Source organism: Aotus nancymaae, unplaced genomic scaffold (genome assembly GCF_030222135.1).
Source record: "Aotus nancymaae isolate 86718 unplaced genomic scaffold, 86718_ANA_hifiasm-v0.15.2.pri h1tg000025l, whole genome shotgun sequence".
NCBI classification, from domain to species: Eukaryota; Metazoa; Chordata; class Mammalia; order Primates; family Aotidae; genus Aotus; species Aotus nancymaae.
Genome location: NW_026988438.1, coordinates 22,155,117 through 22,178,670, shown reverse-complemented (window position 1 = coordinate 22,178,670; position 23,554 = coordinate 22,155,117). Strand labels below are relative to the sequence as shown.

General features: G+C 37.8%; 1 protein-coding gene and 1 long non-coding RNA gene across 7 annotated transcripts in view; one reads left to right on the top strand and one right to left on the bottom strand.

Annotated features, from left to right (window-relative positions):
* Positions 1 to 23,554, top strand: part of RUNDC3B (RUN domain containing 3B) — a 179,519-nt gene that overhangs the window by 29,363 nt on the left and 126,602 nt on the right. The window lies entirely within an intron of this gene.
* Positions 1 to 23,554, bottom strand: part of LOC135276520 (uncharacterized) — a 103,306-nt gene that overhangs the window by 53,918 nt on the left and 25,834 nt on the right. Inside the window, exon 2 of the long non-coding RNA XR_010344065.1 lies at positions 4,536 to 4,669. This is a non-coding gene — a long non-coding RNA (uncharacterized LOC135276520). The remainder of the gene's footprint in view (positions 1 to 4,535; positions 4,670 to 23,554) is intronic.

The following is a 23,554-nucleotide window of genomic DNA, read 5'->3' as shown; positions in this document are numbered from 1 at the left end:
GTCTTTTTTTACTTCTTTGGAAGAATTTTGCATAAGCTTAGAATCATCATCTATTAGGTAGGCGTTACCAGTAAAAACTCTCTGGGTCAAATGGTGAGCGTGAGTGAGTGTGTGTGTGTGTGTGTGTGTATATATGTACTTCAGCTACTAATTCACTTTCTTTATACTTTTAGATCTGTTCATGTTGTTGATTTCCTTGATATTATTCTATTCTGTATTTTCTTTAAAGTTGTCAGTGTCTTCTATCTCATATACTCTTTTTTTTTTTTTTTTTTTTTGAGATGGAGTCTCACTCTGTGGCCCAGGCTGAAGTGCAGTGGTGCAGTATTGTCTCGCTGTAACCTCCACCTCCCGGGTCCTGGTTCAAGCAATTATCCTACCTCAGCCTCCCAAGTAGCTGGGATTACAGGCACGAGCCACCATGCCAAGCTAATTTTTGTATTTTTTTAGTAGAAACGGGGTTTCACCATGTTGACCAGTCTGGTCTTGAAGTCCTGACCTTGCGATCCATCTGCCTCGGCCTCCCAAAGTGCTGGGATCACAGGCATGAGCCACTGCACCTGACCTACTCTTAATTTTTAAATCTCTAGTTAGTTGTAGTATTTCCTTTAATGTGATACTTAAAATAGATAAATTCAGCTGAATGGTTTTGTAAAATTAAAGCTCCCTAAAGAGATGTAAAGTCTAAAACTTTTTGGGTTCTTTGTTTTTATTTTATGATCATTAATTTTTTTTCTTTCTTAACCAGTATTGCCAGAGATTTGTCAATTTTATGAGTCTTTCAAATAAATAACATGGATTTGCTGATCATTTATGTATATTAATAGCATTATTGTTTCCTCTGTTATATCTTCTTTGGCTGTATTATGTTTATGTTGGACTCAGCAGATTAATTTTCATATTTTTATCCAACTATTGCTTTCGCTCTATTTATGTTTGAGTAATGTAATATTTTCATTAATAATCATTTTTAAGTAATTTCTACTTTTTCTGATCATTTCTTTGTCTTATGAGTAATTTGGAAGTTTATTTTTTATGTTTCTGAAAATAGGAGATTTTACCTTTTCATATTTACTTCTGTATTAATTGAGTTATGGTTAGAATTTGGTTTGTATGGGAGATTTTGTTGAAATTTATGACTTACTTAAGGGCCTAGTTTATAGTTACTTTTAATAAATGTTTCATCTTGAGAGGAAGATGTATTCTTAATTGTTGATTATCTTTTTTCAAATGTTATTTATATTTTTGGCTTTATTGATAGTAGATATTTTAAATGGTTTTATTCTCATGGATTTCATTTAAAAAATTTTTAAGATTATATACTAGGTGTATATATTATGGGCTACATGAGATATTTTGATACAGGCACACAATGTAATAATCACATCAGCATAAATAGGGTATCCATTAATTTTTTTTGCATTACAAATAATCCAATTATGCTCTTTTAGTTATTTGTAAATGTGCAATAAATTATTATTGATTGTAGTCACCCTGCTGTGTAATTAAATACTATATCTTATTTATTCTCTCTAACTATATTTTTGTACCCATTAACCATGCCCACTAACTGCTCCCGACCCTCACCACCATCCCTGGCCTCTGGTGACCATTATTTTACTCTCTATCTCCATAAGTTTCACTGTGTTTAATTTTTAGTTTTCACAAATAAGTGAAAATGAGCAAAGTTTGTCTTTTTGTGCCTGGCTTTTTTCACTTAACATAGTGTCTTCCAGTTCCATCCATATTTTTGCAAATGACAGGATCTCATTCTTTTTATGGATAAATAGTACCCCCTTGTGTATATTTACCACTTCTTGATTCATTTGTCTGTTGCTTCCAAGTCTTGGCTATTGTGAATAGTGCTGCAATAAACGTTGGAGTGCAGATATCTCTTCAGTATACTGATTTTCTTTCTTTTGGGTATATATCTAGCTGTGGGATAGCTGGATCGTATGGTAGTATAATTTTAAGTTTTATGAGAAACCCCTATACTTTTCTCCATAGTGGCTGTACTAATTTACATTCCCACCAGCAGTATATGAGAGTTCCCTTTTCTTCACACCCTCACCAGCATTCATTATTGCTTGTCTTTTGGATTAAAGCCATTTTAACCAGAGTGAAATAATATATCATTGTACTTTTGATTTGCATTTATCTGATGACTAATGATGTTGAGAACCTTTTCATATACTGTTTGCCATCTGTAGGTCTTCTTTTGAAAAATATCTATTCTGATCTTTTGTCCAATTTTAAGTTGACTGATTAGCTTTTTTCCTAATGAGTTGTTTGAGCTCCTTATGTATTCTGCTTATTAATCTCTTGTCAGGTGAGTAGTGTGCGAATATTTTCTCCTATTCTGTGGGTTATCTCTTCACTTTGTTGATTACTTTGCAGTGCAGAAACTTTTTAACTTGATGTGATCCAACTTGTCCATTTTGGCTTTGGTTCCCTGTGCTTATGGGGTGTCAGTCAAGAAATCCTTGCCCAGTCCAGTGTCCCAGAGAGTTTCTACAAAGTTTTCTTTTAATAATTTCATACTTTCAGGTTTTAGATTTAAGTCTTTAATCCCTTTTGATTTGATTTTTGTATACAATGGGAGAGAGGGGTCTAGTTTCATTCTTCTGCAGATGGGTAACCAGTTTTCCCAGCACCATTTATTGAAGAGACTTTTCCCCAATATACATTCTCAGAACCTTTGTCAAAAATGAGTTTACTGTAGATTTATGGATTTATGTCTGCATTCTCTATTCTGTTCCATTGATCTATGTATCTCTTTTTATGCCAGTACCATGGTGTTTTGATTACAATAGCTCTGTCATATAATTTTAAGTCAGGGAATGTGATTCTTCCAGTTTTGTTCCTTTTGCTTAGGATAGCTTTGGCTATTCTGGGTCTTTGTGTTTCTATATAAATTTTGGGATTGATTTTACTATTTCTTTGAAAAATGTCATTGGTATTTTGATAGAGATTGCATTGAATCTGTATATTGCTTTGAGTAGTATGGACATTTAAAAAATATTATTCCAATTCACTAACATGGAATATCTTTCAAATTTTTGTGTCCTCCTCAATTTCTGGCATCAGTGTTTTTTAGTTTTCATTGCAGAGATCTTTCACTTCTTTGGTAAAGTTTATTTCTAGGTATTTTACTTATAGCAATGATAAATAATAGTACTTTCTTGATTTCTTTTTCAGATTGTTCACTGTTGGCATATAGAAAAGCTGCAGACTTTTTGTATGTTGATTTTGTATCCTGTAACTTTACTGAATTTGCTTATCAGTTCTAATAGCTTTTTGGCGAATTCTTTAGGTTATCCCAAATATAAGATCATATTATTTGCAAACAAGGATAATTTGACTTTTCAGTTTGGGTGCCCTTTATTTCTTTCTCTTGTCTGTTAATTTCTCTTGTCTTATTTTAAATACAAGGTTCTTTTCTACTTAAGCATGATGAGATCTATTCCTTGTGTTTATTACCCATTGACACTATTAACCATTTCATTGTCTAGTTCAGCTGTATTCTTCCTCTGTTTTCCCTCTATTTTCATCTATCTGATCAGTTCTTAATAAGCTTTTCCTACAGTTGGCTTTTCTTCCACCTCTACTATGTATTATTGAATTCTGTGTTCTTCACTGTATATATTTTTATTTTCAGTAAATTTCTCAAGAAAACTTCCCTTATTTTTCTATTTCATCTTTCTGACACAACATAGATTTTATTTATCTTTAATCTTTTAGAATACTGTACACTTTTCCACATTATTGCCTATAAGAGCTGCTGTTGAAATATCTTACTGAACTTAGGATGTTAGGAAAGGTAGACTAAGTCCAATAATAACCTCTTTAAGTATTCTTAGAGTATTATAGCAAAATACTATAGACTGGGAGGCTTAAGTAACAGAAATTTATTTCTCAGTTCTGGAGGATCGGAAGTCCAAGATCAAAAGGTTGACTGATTTGCTTTCTGGCACACATTATCTTTCTCGCTTGTAGGTGATCATCTTCTCTCTGTGTCCTCACTTGATGGAGACAGAGAATGAGAGCTCTCTGGTGTCTCTTCTTATAATTCTACTGGATCAAGGCCCCACTCTTATACCTCATTTCACCTGAATTAACTCGTTATAGTGCTTATCTTGAAATACAGGTATATTGGGGATAGGACTTCAACATGTGGATTTTGGAGGGATGCGATTCATTTCATAAAGCATTTATCAATGTGTTGTAGCTACTGGCTTACATGTTTGTATCTTCTAGTCTCTCTGCACTTTGAGGAAAGATGCTGTCATTTTTTAAATAATATTAAATTAAAAATATACAGGATAGCTAGACATGGTGACACACTTCGGTAGTCCAAGCTACTCAGGAAGCTGAGGCAGGCGGGTCACTTGACACCAGAGTTCAAGGCTGTAGTACACTATTAATTGCACCTGGGAATAGCAGCTACACTCAAGCCTTGGCAACACAGCAAGATACCATTTCTAAAAAAAAATAAAATATAAATTCTAGAGTGAAACAAAAATTACTTTACTTACAAAGAACCAGGAAAATGTGACCAATTCTCAAAGGAACCAAGACGCTCGTTATGAGATGACTCAGATGTTGGAATGATCAGGCGAAGACATCAAAGCAGCCATTATAACCCTGCTCCATGATGTAAGGTGTAATTCTTGAAGTGAATAGAAAAATGGAAATTCTGAGTAGAGAAATAAAATCTTCAGGAAGAACCATGCAAATTTAGAAGTATAATGTCTGAAATAAAACATTCACTAGATGAAGCTCTAAAGCAGAATGGAGCTGATAGAGATGCGTATATGAATTTCAAAGTAAATCAATAGAAATGATCAAATATGAAGAACTGAACAGGAAAAAATTTAAAAATGTAGAGCAAAAGATATGAATTTGTGTTATTGGAGTCTTAGAAGGAGAGGAGGGAGAGATTAGTACAGAAAATACATTTGACAAAATAATAGCTAAAGGTTTTTAGATTGGGGGAAGACGAAATGTATAGATTCAAGAAGCTTAGCAAAGCATTTTACAAAATGTAACATCCTTTCATAATACAAATTCTCAACAATTAAAGTATAGAAGTAATGTACCTCAACATAATAAAAGTCACATATAACAAGCACACAGGTAGCATCATATTCAGTGGTGAAAAGCTGAAAGCTCTCTAAGATCAAGAACATAACAAGGGAGTCCCTTCTCACCACTTCTATTCAACATCATTCTGGATCTCCTAGCTAGAGCAATTATTCAAGAAAAATAAATAAAAGGTATCCAAGTTAGAACATAAGATGTTCAATGATCTCTATTTGCAGATTAAATTATCTTACATGTACAAGACCCTAAATACCAAAAAAATGGTTAGAACTAATAAATTCAGTGAAGTTGTATGATACAAAATCAACATTCAAAAATAAATTACATTTTTATATACTAAAAATTATCCAAAAAAATTAAGAAAACAATCCCATTTATATCAGAAAAGAATAGTATACTTAGGAATAAATTTAGCCGAGGAAGTGAAACCTCTATACACTGAAAACTACTAAACATTAATGAAAGAAATTGAAGAACAGACAAATGAATGGAAATATATCTCATGCTCATGGGTTAGAAGAATTTTTATTGTTAAAACGTCCATGCTACCCAAAGTGACCTATAGATTCAATGCAATATTTCCTTTTTTAAAGTTTTAGGTTCAAGGGAACATGTGCAGGTTTGTCACTAGGTAAATTGCATTTCATGAGGGTTTGGTGTATAGATAATTTTGTTACCAAGGCATTGAGCAGAGTACCTGAGAGGTAGTTTTTTGATCCTCTCCTTCCTCTCACGCTCCACTCTCAAGTAGACCTCAGAGTCTGCTGTTCCCTTCCTTGTTTCCGCGTGTAGTCAGTGTTTAGCTCCTACTTACAAGTGATAATGTGTGATATTTGGTTTTCTGTTCCTGCATTATTTCCCTTAGGAATAATGGTCTCCAGCTTGATCCATGTTGCTGCAAAAGAAATGACCTCATTCTTTCTTATAGCTGTGTAGTACTCCATGGCGTATATGTATCACATTTTCTTTAGTGCTGCAGTAAACATATGCGTGCGTGTGTCTTTATGGTAGAATGACTTATATTTCTCTAGGTATATACCCAGTAATGGGATTCCTGCGTCGAATGGTAGTTCTTCTTTTAGCTCTTTGAGGAATTGCCATTCTGCTTTCCACAATGACTGATGTCTGAACGAATTTATATTTCTACCAGCAGTGTACAAGCATCCCCTTTTCTCTGCAACATCACCAGCACGTGTTATTTTTGACTTTTTAATAATAACCATTCTGACTGGTGTGAGATGGTATCTCATTGTGGTTTTGATTTGCATTTTTCTAATAATCAGTGATATTAACCTTTTTTTTCTTATACTTGTGGGCTGTGTGTATGCCGTCCTTTGAAAAGTGTCTGTTCATGTCCTTTGCCCACATTTTTATGTGGTGGTTTGTTTTTTCCTTGTAAATTTGCTTAAGTTCCTTATAGATGCTGGATATCAGACCATGCCAGATGCATAGTTTGTAAATATTTTCTCCCATTCTGTAGGTTGTCTGTTTACTCTATGGGTGGTTTCTTTTGCTTCACAGAAGATCTTAAGTTTTAATTAGATACCATTTGTCAATTTTTGCTTTTGTTGCAATTGCTTTTGGTTTCTTTTTCATGAAATCTCTGCCCATTCCTATGTCCAGGATGATCTTTCCTATGTAATCTTCCACAGTTTTAATAGTCTGGGGTTTTACATTTAAGTCTTTAATCCATCTCGAGTTTATTTTTGTGTGTAGTGTAAGGAAGGGGTCCAGCTTCAATCTTCTGCATATGGCTAGCCAGTTATCTCAGCTCCATTTATTGAATAGGGGTCTTTTCCCCATTGCTTGTTTTTGTCAGCTTTGTCAAATATCAGATGGTCATAGGTGTGCAGCCTTTTTTTTTCTGGGCTATCTATTCTGTTCCATTGGTCTATGAGCCTGTTTTTGTACCATAGTATGCTGTTTTGGTCACTGTAGCCTTGTGATAGTTTGAAGTCAGGTAATATGATGCCTCTGGCTTTGCTATTTTTGCTTAGGATTGCTTGGTTATTCGGGTTCTTTTTGGTTCATTATGAATTTTAAAATAGTTTTTTCTAGTTCTGTGAAGAGTGTCGTCGGTAGTTTGATAGGAATAGCATAGAATCTATAAATTGCTTTGGGAAGTATAGCCATTTTAATTATATTAATTCTTCCTATTCCTCACTATGGGATGTTTATCCATTTGTTTGTATCTTCTCTGATTTCTTTGAGCAGAGTTTTGTAATTCTTATTGTAGCTATTTTTCACCTCCCTGGGTAACTTTGTTTCTATATGTTTTATTCTTTTTGTGGCAGTTGCGAATGGGATTGCCTTTCTGATTTGGCTTTCAGTTTGGCTGTTATTGGTATGTATAGGAATGCTAGTGAATTCTGTACATTGATTTTGTATCCCGCAACTTTGCTGGAGTTGTTTATCAGATGGAGGAACTTTTGGACCAAGATTATGTTTTATTTTTTTTCTCTAGATATAGAATTATGTCATCTTCAAATAGGGATAAACTTTCTCTTTTCCTATTTGGAGGCCCTGTTTTTCTTTCTCTTGCCTGATTGTTCTAGCTAGGACTTCCAATACTATGTTTAACAGTAGTGGTGAGAGAGGGCATCCTTGTCAGTTTTCAAGAGGAAATGCATCCAGCTTTTCCTCATTCAGTTTAATGTCGGCTGTGGGTTTGTCATAGATGACTCTTATTATTTTGAAGTATGTTCCTGCACTACCTGGTTCATTAGGAGTTTTTTTTTTTTTTTTTTAACATGAAGAGGTGTTGAATTTTATTGAAGGCCTTTTCTGTGTCTATTGAGATAATCTTATGGTTTTGTCTTAGTTTTATTTAGGTGATGAATCACATTTATTGATTTGTGTATGTTGAACCAACCTTGCATATTGGGGGTTAAAGCCTACTCAATCTTGGTGGATTAGCTTTTTGATGTGCTGCTGCTGGATTTGGTTTGCCAGTATTTTATTGAGGATTTTTGTATTGATGTTCATCAAGGATATTAGCCTGAAATTTCCTCTTTTTGTTGTGTACCATCCAGGTTTGGGTATTGAGATGATGTTGGCCTTATAGAATGAGTTGGGGAAGAGTCCCTCCTCCTCATTTTTTGGAATAATTTCAGTAGGAATGGTACCAGCTCTCATTTATACATCTGGTAGAATTCAGTTATGAATTCATCAGGCCTTTGGTCTTTTTTTTGGGCCGGGAGGGGTAAGCTATTTATTACTGATTCGATTTCAGAGCTCATTATTGGCCTGCTCAGGGAATCAGCTTCTTCCTGGCTCAGTCTTGGGAGGGTGTATGTGTCCAGGAATTTATCCATCTGTTTTAGGTTTTCTAGTTTGTGTGTGTAGAGGTGTTCATAGCAGTTTCTCTTGGTTGTTTTTATTTTTGTGGGAAAAATAGTAACATTTCCTTCATCATTTTCTAATTGTGTTTATTTGGAGCTTTTCTCTCTTCTTTATTAGTCTAGGTAGTGGCCTATTTTATTAGTTTTTTCAAAACACCAGCTCCTGGATTCATTGATCTTTTGATTGTTTTTTGTGTGTCTTGTTTTCCTTCAGTTCAACTCTGATTTTTGTTATTGCTTGTCTTCTGCCAATTTTGAGGTTGATTTGTTCTTGCATCTCTGATTCTTTCAGTTGTGAAGGTAGGTTGTTAATTTGAGATCTCTCTAACTTTTTCACATGGGCATTTAGTGCTATGAAGTTCTCTCTTAGCACTGCCTTAGCTGTGTCTCAGAGATTCTGATATGTTGTATTTTTGTTCTCATTATTTTCAAAGAACTTCTTAATTTCTGTCTTAATTTCATTATTTACCCCAAAGTCATTCAGGTTTCTTCTGCTGTCAATACTTACAATTGCATTTTGAAAATATTGTATTGTTTATTCAGCTCTGTCAGACCCATTAGGTTCTTTTTTTATACCAGCTATTTCATCCTTCAGCTCCTGTCTCATTTTATTGTGATTCTTATTTTCCTTGATTGGGTTTTGCCATCTTCCTGAGTCTCAGTGATCTTTGTACCTGTCTGTATTCTGAATTGTTTTTCTGTTATTTCAGCCAGTATAGCCTGATTAAGAACTCTTGTTGGGGAACTGGTGTGATCATTTGGAGGGCGTACAATACTCTGGCCATTTGAGTTACTGGAACTCTTGTGTTGGTTCTTTCTCATCCCTGTGTGTGGATGTTCCTTTATCTGCAGTGTAGATTAAGTATAGTCAACAGACTTCTTTTTTGGATGTTTTAACCAGGCCAAGGCTTTGTGCAGTGTCTTTATTTGAAGCTGACTTATTGTCTCTGGTTTCAGATATGGGTATATTAGTGAGGCATTTTTGATGTTGAAGCTTTGGGGTGTGATCCCACAGGTGGCTTAGGCTTTTCGTTGGTAGATTCTTGCTCGGTTGTGTGGCTCCCCCATGTTTCCTCACAATTGCAGCCATCTTCTCTCTCAATGTTCTAAAAGTGTGAGTTTCTCTACCTCTTGAATGCTGGCTGCAGATTGTGGTTTGGCACTTCTGGACTGCCCACTGAAGCTTTGAGGCAATCTCAGTGTTTGTGTTCCTTTCCCAAGTTGGAGGCAGCAGCAGAAGGGATTTTATTAGTAGTTGTGGCTGAGGGTCATTTTCTTGTCTCCTGGGGGCTCCAACCCAGAGAGATGCAAGTCAGCAGTCCCTCAGTGCAATCAGCCCAGGATGGAGGGTCTGTGCTGTGGGCCCAAGCCAAGGGCTCCCTGTCTGGTCACAAGCACTGTGGGGTGTGTGGAAACTGTGGGAAACATACTGGCTTCCTCTTCTTGAGTTGACTACAGCTTGTTGGAGGTGTGGATGAGACACTTAGGGTCTTTGCTCCCTTATTGGTCCGGCAAGGGCAGTTCCACTACAGAGGTAGTGGCAGAGAGGCTTTCCCTTGTCCCTAGAGGCTCTGTCCAGGGAGTTGCCAAGTTGTTGCTTGCTCAATAGCTCTAGTGGTGCAGGGGCAGGCAGTGGCTGGCGACCCAAGCCTGAAAGATCTGTCTGGTAAGGATATATGGGAATGGGCACCTACTTAACACTATGGCCAATTTTCCGTAGGGCTGCTGTGGTATGTTTGGGGTGTGCTCCAGTATCTCCTTCCCTTGGATTTTCCAGTACCTGGAGGTTTTACTAGTGAAGACTGCAAAACAGCAAAGATGACAGCCTGCCCCTCCCTCTGGGAGCTTTTGTCCCAGGGTGGTACAGGCCTGTTGCTGGCCCAAATGTACCTGTAGGAGGTGGGTGGTGCCCCCAGTTGGGAGTCCCACCCAGTAAAAAGGAGCAAGATTGGGGACCCACTTAAAAATGCAGTCTTGCCACATTTTGGTAGAACAGCTGTGTTGTGCTGTGCTGGGGATCCACTTCAGCCCCTGGTTGCCTCAGACACTCTGAAGCTTGAAGGCTGGAATAGCTAATTCATGCAAATACCAAAGATGGTGCCTGCCAATCCTCCGGGAGCACTGTCTTGGAAGAATTCAGCTCTCTGTTGGCTGGAGAACTCAGGCAGGGGTGCTGGAGGCTTTGGTTGGGAGGTCCTGCTCAGTGAGGAGGAGTGAAATTGGGGGAACCCACTTAAAGAAGCAGTTTGGCCACATTTTGGTAGGGCAGCTGTGCTTTCTGGGGAGTCTTTTCTGCTCCTGGTCAGCTCACACTCTCCAGATCCCAAAGGTAGGAATGGCTGAGTTGCCCAAACAGCAAAGATGATGACCTGCCGCTCCCTCTGGGAGCACCATCCCAGGGAGAATTCAAATCTGTGCTGGAGAACACAGGCAGGGATGGCTAGAGGCCCCAGTTGGCAGGTCCTACCCAAAGGAAGAACAAGATCAGGTACCTGCTTAAAGTAACAATCTAGCCACATTTTGGTAGAGCAGTTGTGCGTGTGCTGGGGGATCCTTTCCACCTCCAGTCATCTCAAACTCTCCAAAGCCTGGAGGCTGGAATGGCTAATGTGCCCAAACAGGAGCTCCCCTAGGAGCTCCTCCTTAGGGAGGTGCAGTGCTGCTACCGGTGGCTAGAATTCCAAGCCCAGTGGGTCTTACCCTGTGAGGTGCCATAAAAGTGGGGACTGTAGGCTTTGGCTGCTTAGCCCCCTAGATTCAGCCTCTTTCCGAGGGGTATGTACAGGGGTCTAACCTTCCAGTTTGCCAGAGCTGCAGCTACTTTTGCTGGAAAGTCCAAGTATCTAAGGATCCAGGGTTTCCATGCATGTGTGAGTGACAGCTCTGCCAAGACTCCATGTAGCTCTGTCAGTGAGACTGAAGGCCCTGGTGGAGTGGGTTCACAAGGTCTCCTGACCCAAGGTTTGCAAAGATTCATGGGAGAAGTGTGGTTTCCTGGGGTCACACATTCACTCACTGCTTCCCTGATCAGGGGAGGTTCCCCTGGCTCCATGTTGCTCCTGGGTGGGCTATTGTGCTGTCTTGCTTTTCTTTGTTCTCCATGGGTCAAGTTTTTTCCTTGATTAATCTTATTTCGAGGACCTGGGTGTTTCTCAGTTGAAAGGGCTGTATTAACTCACTCCTTTCATTCCTTTCCATGAGAGCCATGCACACTAGCTGCTTCTAATTGGCCATCCTGTCCACTCCCCTGGTATTCCTTTTCTGTAAGAATGCTGCGTATAGGCTCCCAAACTCTTCTGGCTTGTAGGGTTTCTGCTAAAAGGTTTACTGTTTGCCTGATGGAGTTCTCTTTGTAGGTGACCTGCCCCTTTTGTTTTGCTGCCTTTAACATTTTTTCTTTCATTTTGACTTCGGCAAATCTAATGACTATATGTCATGGGGGATGGTCATCTTGTATAGTATCTCACAGGATTCTCTGCATTTGTTGAATTTGACTGTTGGCCTCTCTAGTGAGGTTGGGGACATTTCATGGTTGTTATCCTCAAATATGTTTTCCAGTTTCCTTGCTTTGTCCCCCTCTCTTTCAGGGATGGCAATAAATCATATATTTTGTCTCTTTACATAATGCCATATTTCTCAGGGGTTTTGTTTATTCCTTTTTTTTTTTTTTCTGACTAATTTAAAGAACCAGCCTTCAAGAGCTGAGATTCTTTCCTCAGTTTGGTCGAATCTGCTATTAATACTTACGATTATATTATGAAATTTTTGAAGTGTGCAGCTCTATCAGGTCAGTTTGCTTCTTTCTTAAAGTGACCCTTATATCTTTCAGCTTCTGTATCAGTTTGTTGTATTCCTTAGATTACTTGGATTGAGTTTTGACATTTTGTTGAGTCTTGATGATCATTCCTCATGTTCTGAATTCTGTCACTCATTTCAGCCATTTCAACCTGATTAAGAACCATTGCTGGGCAACTAGGTGGTGGTTTAGAAGTAATAAGACATTCTGGCTGTTTGAGTTGCCAGAGTTCTTGTGCTGGTTCTTTCTCATCTCTGTGGGTGGGGTGATGATCCTTCAACCTTTGATGCTGCTGTCCTTGGATAGGTTTCTTTTCCTTTTTATTCTTTGATGCCCTTGGGTGTTTGATTATGACATAAGGTGGGTTCAGTTGACTGGCTTCATTTCTGGAAGATTTTAGTGGACCAAGACTTGGCTCAGCACTCCTAGGCTGTGTGCTGTAACTCTGGGGGACTAGTACCAGGCCCCTGGCTTTGTTCTCTGGCCCCTTAAGGTTAGGAACCTGCTGCACTGGAAGGGCCAAGGTGTTTTCACTCCACTGGTCACAATACTCTGAGTGGTGCCAGCCAAAGCACTTCATTGAGGTGGTGGCAGTGGGATCCATGCTTTCTCATGTGCCAGCATCTGTAGAAGCTTAGTAAGGTGCACATGCATTGGCTGGGGCAGGTTACCACTGGGAGCCGGGGTAGTGATATACCTGCAGGTACTCATGCAGTTGTGGCTGGGGTGGAGGTGCTCGCATCTGTGCTTGCTCTCTCGCTGCCATCATGGCAGGAGCAGGGTGCTAGCAGTTGGTGTGGTGCTGGTATTAGTGTGTATATTCACATCATTGGCAGTATATCTCGGTGCCCACACGTCAGTGGGGGAGTAATGGTAGGGTACACTCATGCCGGCAGTTCTAGGGTGTCAGGGTGCACACACACACATGCACCAGCATGGGAGGGGAGAGGAGGGTGACATGTGCCAGCAAAGCGGTGGGGAGTCAGGGCATGGGCAAGTAATGTGTGCCAGTAAAGTAGGTGAGGCAAGTCTGCCTTGTGGGTAAGCTGTGGGTGGACTAGCACGCATTGGCAGGGGCTGGTCTGTTGGAGCTCTGTGATGGTCAAGAATTGTCTGTCAGCAAAGGAGGCATGATAGGGCCCCCAGGAAGCACCCTGGTTGGGCATCTGAGGCTGCATTGCAAGTGGGCATGGTGAGGCTGGCATCCAAGGAGAGGCTAGCTGACAGGAGGGTACTCAGATCAGACTGGCTTTGTCCCACACACACAAGACTGCCTTTCTCTGTCCAGGTCTGACAGTCACCCTAAGGCTGAAGTCTCCCAGAGGAGCATGAGAAGCCTTGGGGGAGGGACATCCTTGGATGTGCTCCACTGCAGCTCTTCCTGTGCTAAACCCTCTTTGTTTTGCATAGGCTGGAGTCCTCTACCTACAGCCTTTTCAGGCATCTCTCCCTGCCAGCTCAAGTGTCTGAGAATGGTCTCCTGCTGCTTGGATCCTGGCAGTCTCTGATGAGAGCCTGCCACTCCTCATTTGTTCAACTTGTGTTTTCCCTGGGGGCCAGGAACAAGTCCTGATGCTTAGCCTCCCCATGCTGTGTTCCCTGCTTCTTCTTCCTTCCACCCAGTAGTTGCTTCCTCCCTCCATTCACTGTAAATTCCTTCCTGCAAAGATCTGTTCAGAATTTGCCAGTCTTCCTGATGTCCCAGTCTCTCATCAGTACAATCTTTATCAAAATTCCAATGATATTTTTCATAGAAAAGAGAAAAGCTTCCTAAAATTTATATGAAACCTCCAATCTTGAGTAGCCAAAGCAACCCTGAGTAAAAGAAACAAAGCTGAAGGCATTGTGCTTCCTGATCTCAGACTACGTTACAATGCTATAGTAATCGGAACAGCTTGGTACTAACAAAAACAGATACGTAGACCAATTGAACAGACTAGAGAACCCAGAAATTAATATATGCATATTATGGTCAACTAATTTTTGACAAGACACCAAGAGTACACAACAGGGAAAGGATAATCTGTTCAGTACATAGTGTTCAGAAAATTGAATATCCACATGCAAAAAAAGAAAGAAATTGGACCCTTATACGCAAAAATCAACTCAAAACAAATTAAAGAATTATCATAAGCCCTGAAACTGTAAAATTACTAAAAGAAAATATAGGGGAAGCCGGGTGTGGTGGCTCACGCCTGTAATCCTAGCACTCTGGGAGGCCGAGGTAGGTGGATCACCTGAGGTCAGGAGTTCAAGAAAATATAGGGGAAAAGCTTGTTGGGACTGATCTTGGCAAAGATAGTTTTGGATTTAGCACCTAAAGTACAGGTAACAAAGAAAAGATAAATAAGTGGAACGACATTAAACTGAGAAGTTTCAAGCCAAGCATACTGGCTCATACCTGTAATCCCAGTACTTTGCAACACTAACACAGGAGGACTGCTTGAGACCAAGAGTGCTAGGAGTTTGAGACTCACCTGGGCAACATACTGAGATCCCATCTCCACAGAAAGTTTAAAAATTACCCAGACATGGTGGCATGCACCTATAGCCCCAGCTACTCATAAGGCTGAGGTGGGAGGATTGGTTGAACCCAGGAGTTTGAGGCTTCAGTGAGCAATCACCTCATCACTGTATTCCAGCCTGGGTGACAGAACGAGACCCTGTCTCAAAAAACAAAAGAAGTTTCTGCACGGCAAAGGAAGCAATCAACAAAATGAAAAGGCAACTTACAGAATGAGAGATAATGTGTAAACCATGTAGCCAATAAGGGGTTAATATCCAAAATATTTAAGGAATTCAGTAGAAAAAAATAAAACAATTTAAAAATGGGCAAAGAGCCCAGGCACAGTGGCTCACACCTATAATTCCATCACATCGGGAGGCCAAAGAGGTGGATCATTGAGGTCAGAAGTTCAAGACAAGTAGCCTTGCCAACATGGTGAATCCCCATCTCTATTAAAAATACAGTGATTAGCCAGGTGTACTGGTGCATGCCTATAGTCCCAGCTACTCAGGACGCTGAGGCAGGAGAATTTCTTGAACCCAGGAGGTGGAGGTTGTAGTGAGCCAAGATCATGCCATTGCACTCTAGACTGGGCAACAAGAGTGAAACTCTGTCTCAAAAAAGAAAGAAAAAAAGACACTTAATATCACTACTTATCAGAAAAATGCAAATCAAAACCACAAAATTTGATAATACCTTACATCTGTCTAGGTGGCTAGTATAAAAAAAATCAAAAGATAAGTATTGGCAAGGATGTAGAGAAAGGGAACCTTTCTACTCTATTGGTGGGAATATAGATTGAGACAGCCAATATGGAAGACAGTATGGAGGTTCCTCAAAAAATTAAAAGATAAAAGCAGAAATCAGTGAAATTAAAAACAAAAAAAAAATTGGTGATATGAAACAATGACTGCTTGAAATCATTAATAAAATTAATAAACTTCTGGTTAGACTGACCAAGAAAACGAGAGAAGATACAAATTACCAATATCAGTAATGAAAGAGGGCGTATGACTACAGGCCCTACATTCAAAGGATAATAAGTGAATTGTGGAGGAAATAGGCCAATTTATTGAAAGACAAATCCTAACAGAACTCATAAAGAAATAGATAACACAAATAGTTATACATCTATTAAACTGGTTGAAACCGTATTTAAAATCTTCTAACAATGAAAACTCCAGGCCTAGATATTTTTGCCGTCGATTGCAATCAGCCATTAAGGAAATAATAGTATCCTACTCAATCCTTCTTAGAAAATAGGAGAGAACATTTCTCAACTCATTTTTTTTTTTTTTTTTTTTTTTTTTGAGACGGAGTTTCGCTCTTGATACCCAGGCTGGAGCGCAATGGCGCGATCTCGGCTCACCGCAATCTCCGCCTCCTGGGTTCAGGCAATTCTCCTGCCTCAGCCTCCTGAGTAGCTGGGATTACAGGCACGCGCCACCGTGCCCAGCTAATTTTTTGTATTAGTAGAGACGGGGTTTCACCATGTTGACCAAGATGGTCTCGATCTCTTGACCTCGTGATCCACCCGCCTCGGCCTCCCAAAGTGCTGGGATTACAGGCTTGAGCCACCGCGCCCGGCCTCTCAACTCATTTTAAGAAAACTATTAGCCTATACAAAATTAGACAAAATAACAAGAAAAAGAAATTTTACTCATACTGAGGTATATTGCTGATTCAGTTCAAGACTAATACAATAAAGTAAATATTGCTATAAAGCAAGTCACACAAAATTTTTGGTTTCCCTAGTGCATATGAAAAGTGTTTACACTATACTGTAGTCTATTAAGTGTGTAATAGCATTATGTCTAAAAAATGTACATACCTTAATTAAAATAATTTATTGCTAAAAATGCTTACAATCATCTGAGCCTTCAGCAAGTCATTACCTTTTTGCTGGTGGAGGATCTTGCCTCAATATTGATCAGGCTGCTGACTGATCAGGGTGGTGGTTGCTGAAGGATGGGGTAGATATGACAATGTCTTAGGACAACAGTGGGCTAGGCACAGTGGTTCACAGCTATAAAACCAGCACTTGGGAGCCAAGACAGGAGGATCACTTGAGTTCCAGACAAGTCTGGGCAATCTAGCAAGACCCCATCTCAACAACAACAACAAAGAGACAGCAGTGAATTTTGCTGCATCCATGGACTCTTCTTTGCATGAAAGATTTCTCTGTAGCATGCAATGCTGTTTGGTAGCATTCTACCCACAGTAGAACTTCTCTCCAAATTGGAGTCAGTACTTTCAAACTCTGCCACTGCTTTATCAACTAAGTTTATTTAATATCCTAAATATTTTGTTGTTTGAAATCATCATTTCAATAATGTTCACAGTGTCTTCACTTGAAATGGAGTAGATTCCATTTCAAGAAACCACTTTCTTTGCTCATCCATAAGAAGGAACTCCTCATCTGTTCAAGTTCGATCATAAGATTGCAACAATTCAGTCACATCTTCAAGCTCCACTTCTAATTCTCTTGCTATTTCCGTGTTATCTGCAGTGACTCCTTCCACTGAAGTCTTGAACCCCTCTAAGTCATCCATGAGAGTTGGAATCAACTTTTTCCAAATTCCTGTTAATGTTGGTATTTTGACCTCTTCTCATAAATCACGAATATTCTTGATGAATCTTTTTCAGAAGATTTTAAATTTACTTTGCCCAGATCCATCAGAAGACTCATTGTCTATGGAAACTAGAGCCTTAAGAAATGCATTTTTTCAATAATAAGACTTGAGTCTAAATTACCTGGGCTACAGAATGGATGTTGTGTTAGAAGCCATGAAAATAATATTTATCTCCTTGTACATCTCTATCGTAGTTCTTGGGTGGCCAGGTGCATTGTCAGTGAACAGTAATACTTTGAAAGGAATCTTTTTTTCTGAATAATGGATCAAAACAGTGGGCTTTGAATATTTAGTAAAAAAGGCTGTAAACAGAGGAGCTGTCATCCAGGCTTTGTTGTTCCATTCATAGAGCTCAGGCAGAGTAGATTTAGCATAATTCTTAAGTACTCTAGGATTTTTGGAATGTAAATAAGCATTGGCTTCAATTTAAAGCCACCAGCCCCTAATAAGAAAGTCAGCCTGTCCTTTGAAGCTTTAAAAGTTAAAGCCAGGCATTAACTTTTCCTCTTTTACTATGAAAGGTTTAGATGGCATCTTCTTCCAACATAAAGCTGTTATGTCTACATTGAAATCTGTTGTTTAGTGTAGCCACCTTCATCAGTTATGTTGGTTCGATCTTCTGGATAAGTTACCACAGCTTCTCCATCAGCACTTGCTACTTCACCTTTTTGTTTTATTAATATTTTTTATGTACTGAGATGGCCTTTTTTCTGAAACTTCATGAACCAACTTCTGCTAGCTTTAAACTTTTTTTCTGCAGCTTCTTTGCCTGTCTCATCCTCCATAGCATTAAAGAGAGGACCTTGCTGTGGATTAGGCTTTGGCTTAAGAGAATGTTGTGGCTGATTTGGTCTTCTGTTCAGACCACTCAGGCTTCCTTCATATCAGCAACAAGGCTCTTTCACCTTCCTTCATGTGTTCACTGGAGTAGCACTTTTAATTTCCTTTAAACTTTTCCTTTGTATTCACCACTTGGCTAAGTGGCACAAGAGGCCTAACTTTTGGCTCTCTCAGTTTTTGACATGCCTTCTTCAATAAGATTAATCATGTATAGCTTTTGCTTTAAAGTGAGAGACATACCACTCTTCACTTAGAGGCCATCATAGGGTTATTAATTGGCCTAATTTCAACATTGTCATGTCTCAAAGGAATAGGGAGGCCTGAGGAGAAAAAGAGAAATGGGAAATGGCTGGTAGCTGGACCATTCGGGACCCACGAATTTATCAATTAAGCTTGCCATCTTATATGGATATGGTTCATGGTGCCCCAAATTATTACAATAGTAACATCAAAGAACACTAATCACAGATCACCATAATAGATACAGTATTGGTGAAAAAATTTGAAATATTGTGAGAATTACCAAAATGTGACAGGGAGACATAAAATAAGCACATGCTATTGGAAAAATGGCACCTGTTGGATGCAGGGTTGACACAAACCTTCAACATCTAAAAAATTCAATATCTGCAAAACACAATAAAGTGAAATACATTAAAACAAGGAATGACTGTACATACCAATACCCCTCAAGGACACAGACACCAGAATCTTTAATACATATTGACAGATAAAACTCTGGAATGCAAGGATGCTTCCATCCTTTGAAAATCAATGTATTTCATTTTATTTGCAGGCTGAAGAATAAAAATCATAGGATCATATCAATAGATGCATAGAAGAGCATTTGACAAAATTCAACATTCATTCATGTTAATAAAAAACTTTATATTTAGGTATTAGAAGAAAACTTCCTTAAAGGGCATCTGTAGACGTTTACAACAGGGTTTCTCAACATTGATACTGTTGATATTTTGGATGGATAATTCTTTGTTATGGATTAGAAAACTCAGTGTTTTTAAGATGTCAGCTCTTTACATATTGATCTATAGATTGAATGCAATCTCAAAGTTTTAGAAGGCTTTTTTGTAGATATAAAACTTACTCTAAAATTTATATGGCTAGGCAAAATAACCGGAATAGGCAAAATAATTTCACAAAGGAAAATCTAAGTTGGAAACTCAAACTATCTGATTTTAAGACTTACTATTAAGAGACAGTAATCAGTGTGTTATTGTTGAAAGCTTATACGTATAGATGAATATAATAGAGAGTTTTAAAAAAGATACATACAAATATACTTGATTCGTTTTGCTAGATGCAAAGACAATTTAATGGAAAAGTGAAATCTTTTTAAAAAGTGCTAGGATAATTGGATATCTGTGTGCAAAAAAAAAAATGAACCTTGTTTCTTACATCACATTACAGCAGTTAGCTCAAAGTGAGTTATAGGCATAAACATAAAATGTAAAAGAATAAAACTCTTACACAAAAATGTAGACTATCTTTATTTACCTTTAATTACGCAAACAGATTTTAGATCTAACAACAAAAGTACAATCCATAAAACAAAAAAAAATTGATAAAGTGAACCTCATCAAAATTAAAAGCCTTTACTCCTTGAAAGACACTGTCAATGATAAGACAAGGCATAGACCAGGAAAAAATATTTGCAAATCATGTATTTGACAAAGAGATTGTATCCATAATATGCAAAGAACTGCTATAAAAACATTAATAATATGAAAATCAATCTAATTTTAAAATGTGCAAAGAGTTGAACAGATATTTCATCAAAGAAGTTACACAGATGGCAAGTAAACAAATGAAAAGATGTTCAACATCAGTAATTAGGGAAACGCAAATTCAAACCATATTAGGTACCACTACACACCTTTATCAAGCTCTTTTTGGGGTAAAGAGCACATCGGATCTCTTTTACATCACTGGTGAGAGTGCAAAATGGCAGACCCTCTTTGGAAAACAGTATGTCAGTTTCTTATAATGTTAAATATACTTTTATTTCCATATAGTCTCAAATCCCACACTTTTACTCAATAGAAAGGAAAACATAAGTTCACACAAAAACCTGTTTATAGCAGCTTTATTCATAACTGTCGAAAACTGGAAAAAACCCAAATATCTTTTATGTGATGAATGCATAAACTATTGTATATTCATGCACTGATAAACTCAGTAATAAAAAGGGAAAAAAACATTTCCACACACAATAACATGTACAAATGTCAGATACATTATGGCTAAATGAAAGAAGAAAAACTCTAAAGGTTACTGTATGATTCTATTTATATGAAATTCTAAAAAATACCAAACTGTAGTATCAAAGAATAGATAAGTGGTACTAGGGATTAAAGGTTGCAGGGTGGGGGTTGCCTATATAGCATCATGAGTAAGGAACTTCTTTGCATGACGAGGATGTTACATGTCTTATAATCATGGTTATGTGTCTCCCTCTATCTTTCAAAACTCATAGAACTGTATACCAACAGCAAATCTACTATAAAGAATAAATTTATAACTCCCCCAAATTCTATTGCTTCCCATTAAAACATTTTTAAATGGGGAGGATCCCACTTTTTGATTATAATATATAGGATTCCAACTCCTTGATCCTCACTTACTTTAGAAAACTGGATAATTTGTCACAGAGCACAGTAAAAAGAAGTCCCAAGGAATATTCCTTTACTATTACCCTTCCATATTTTTCTTGGCCGAATATTACTTCTACTTTTCCTCTGCTTTGGAAATGAATCATAGCCTGAGTTCCCTGTTCTTTTTCTGAAACAGATGCCTTAAATTTGACAGTTAATATACACTTTCTGCTTTTTTTGGCTTCCCTCCACTCACAATTTTTTTTACAATTTTTCTATTCTCTTTACCTTATTCATTCTCTTATTCAACAACAAATTTAGGCCCTGTGCTGGGGGCCCAGGATACAAGATCGGTGAGGTATGCTTTCACATGAAACTCAGTCTTGAAAGGTGGAAGAAGGACACATTAACAGATAATGGTGTATAATAATGTCATCAAGTCATAATAGAAGTATTTACAAGTATAATATCTCACAAAGAAGTAAATATCTGTTTTTCTTGGATGGGTCAGGGAAGGCTTTACACAATAAAGAGTTATAAAAGTATCTCAAATGAAAATTACAATTCTCTAAAAGGTCATCTATGACTTTATTATGGGCTATGTAGTAGGCCACATAGATTAAGAAAAATATGAAATTTAGTAGTAAAGTAGTCAGAGACAACATTGTTAACTTCATCTTGGTAGCATGAGGATGGGATATATTAGTGGTTTTTGTAAAGGTTATATGGAAAATAACTGATTAAAATGAAAAATTAGCCAGGTACAGTGGTTCATGCCTGTAATCCCAATACTTTGGGAACCAAGACAGGCAGATCGCTTGAGCCCCAGGAGTTCTAAACCCCCCTGGGCAACATGGTGAAACCCCACATCTACAAAAGTAAATACAAGAATTAGCTGGGCATGGTGGTGTGCATCTGTAGTCTCAGCTACTTGGGAGGCTAAGGTAGGGAGGATCACCTGAGCCCAAGGAGTCCAAGGCTGCAGTGAGCCGTGATCGTGTCACTGTACTCCAGCCTGGACAAGAGAGTGAGACTCTATCTCCAAAAGAAAAAAAGGAAAGAAAGAAAAAGCTGAGAGCTGAGTATACTAAAGAACTATAGACTGTCAATTAGAAATGTAGCACTTATTAAAGAAAAAATGATACCTATAAGACTGTTAAATTTGCTATAAATTAATCTGCTAATTATACTTGTTAACATTTGGCTTGCTGACTCACATTCAGTTTAGATTTTATATTGATTAGCATTTTTTTCCAGTTATATTTGTGTACAGCTAATTTTTCACCCACAAGTTACTGTTCCCTAGCCTTATCAGTCTTTTGATTTTTCTTGACTATATCAGGCACATTCTACCACAAGGCACCATTGCACTGGCTATTTCCTGTGTAAGGAGCACACTTCTTCCAGTATCTGAATGGTTAACTCTCTCATCCATTTGAAAACTACTCAATGAGATTTAACCCTTCCACTGTATTTTAAATGATAAATCACCTCCCCTTCTTTCAACCCCAAGCATTACTGCCCTCTTTCCCCTGAGTTACATTAAGTCTTAACTTTAACATGTTATGTTACTTACTTATTATGATTATTGTTTATTATTTTTCTTCACCTCTACTAAAATGTAAGCTTTACCAGGGTTAAGATCTTCACCTGTTTTGTTCATTGATGTATCCCAAATCTCTAGAGCCGTGTCTACGATATGGCAGAAACTTAGTCATTATTTGTTGAAAAATTGATGTAAGAGTAATATTTTCTATATTTTTTTCTGATAGGACTTGGATTTGGAAGCTTACAAAGAGTTAGAACTCCTGTGACTTGACATTTTAGAACTTCTCTAATCGGATTGAATTGTTAGGATACCTAAGCATTGCTCAGGAACTCTGGCTTGAACCTCAAAGCTCTTCCTGACTTAGAGGATAAATAGTTACCTCCCCATGAGGCCGTCTTTTGAAGTGTAGTATAAACATTGTTAGAAACAATGGATAATGATAAACCTGTTCATTTGGCTTTTGAGTTTTCTTTGTTCATTTTTGAAGATTTTCCAACATTTGTTGGAAAAAAAATCTTGATTTGAACACAAATGAGGCTTAAATTGTTTCTGTAGTAACATATGAACACAATTCATCCAATAAAATCCCATATACTCAGGCCAAAATATGATACCAGAGATAAGAAATGGGCTCTGAAGGTCACCAGAGTTTGGCTTTAGACAAGGCGAGGCCCCTCTGAGAAACACTCTTTTAAGTTATGTACTTGGAAATTTAGGAATGCTGAAGCAGATATTGTATCTCAGAAAATCATCATATTCACGTAATTCTTGAAGCATACAGGGTTATATATACCTTAGTAAATTTGATTTGATGTTTTAAATTGCATATAGAATAAAATTAACCTCTATGTTAATGTTTTACAATAAATTTAAGATTTGGGAGAAAATAGGTAACTACATAGATTCTAAAAACGGAGAGCCACAAATTTTATATAAGGTGAAATATATATATACACATGCACATAATTATCTTGTTATTTTAATTTATATTTATTAAGAAATGAAATTGAATATATTTTCATGCTAATCTTTTTTATCGTTTTCTGTTTATGAATTTTTGCCTATTTCTTTTGTGGACAGAGTCTTTAATTGCCCTAGAATAGGAAAGAAACTAATTACTATTATTATTATTTTTTGAAATGGAATTTTGCTCTTTTTGCCCAGGCTGGAATGC